Source organism: Cavia porcellus, unplaced genomic scaffold, assembly GCF_034190915.1.
Source record: "Cavia porcellus strain 051 isolate PalLab524CR breed Dunkin Hartley unplaced genomic scaffold, mCavPor4.1 scaffold_29, whole genome shotgun sequence".
Lineage (NCBI taxonomy): Eukaryota > Metazoa > Chordata > Mammalia > Rodentia > Caviidae > Cavia > Cavia porcellus.
Window position 1 is genome coordinate 34,190,879 of NW_026947512.1, and position 981 is coordinate 34,191,859.

A 981-nucleotide genomic window follows, 5' to 3' on the forward strand; every position below is an offset into this window, starting at 1 on the left:
GATGCTAGCTGACCTGAGAGATGTCTGAGAGAGAAAATGTACTTGGACTATGTTTTTTTTTGTTTTCACCCTCTTACAGAGCAGGTATAGAGTGGTAGCACACAAGGGAATAGTCTGAACAGTGTGCGATGAGGTGAGTTTTATTTTGGCTTGTATTTGTAAAAAATTCAGTCCAAAATGGGCATGGCCGGAAAGATGGCTGCTGATGACAGGCAAGCAAAAGGCACTGAACATCAAGAATGAGCTGGGAAGGGAGATAGGATCTGCATCCCACCAGGAGTGGCCTTCGTCTTCTGAGATGCTACTGCCTTCTAGTAAGTTTGGAGATGGTAGTTTTCTTCATGAGAATAATAATTCTGTTATAAGCTTTAAAATTTTAGAACATACTACAAAAATTGAAGACAAACAAAGGTTTGAAGGAACAAGAAATCCTGTCACTCTGAGATAAAAGATTCCCCGTTTCTCCTTAACTAAACCTGATTGTTACTTTTGCTTCATGACTTTTACAATGAAATTTTGAATACTTTTCTCAAGAATCAGTTAGTGTACTTATCTTGCAGGAGTGATAACAGGATCACAAAAATGGTTTTCCATGGGTGAGGCTTACACATTGTACTCAAGATATGCTGACCCCTGTGATTCCCAAGTGCAGGAAACGAGACTACATACTTTGTGGTAGTGGGGGGTCTGTGTTTGTGCTTGTCCCTGAAGAAAAAAAAATCAATTAATTAGTTAACATTTAAGTCAATAAATGGCAAAATTTATAATGTAGAAATAATATGTGTAATTATTTATTCTACTAATTTTCACTCCTAAGTAATAATTTTTCAGTGTTGAGCACTGAATTAAGGCCATTTCACGGAGATGTATCAGATCCTTTCTTATAGCCTTTTTGTTTGAGACTGTGTGTGTGTGTGTGTGTGTGTGTGTGTGTGTGTGTACTGCATGAAATAGATTAACACTCAGACATAGAAAGAAAGC

At 37.4% G+C, this 981-nt stretch overlaps 1 non-coding gene across 1 annotated transcript; it reads left to right on the forward strand.

Moving 5' to 3' along the window:
* The first annotated feature begins 545 nt into the window (after positions 1-545).
* Positions 546-708, forward strand: LOC111758329 (U1 spliceosomal RNA). Its single transcript, XR_002792522.1, has one exon. It is a non-coding gene; the product is annotated as a U1 spliceosomal RNA (small nuclear RNA).
* Positions 709-981: the final 273 nt, after the last annotated feature.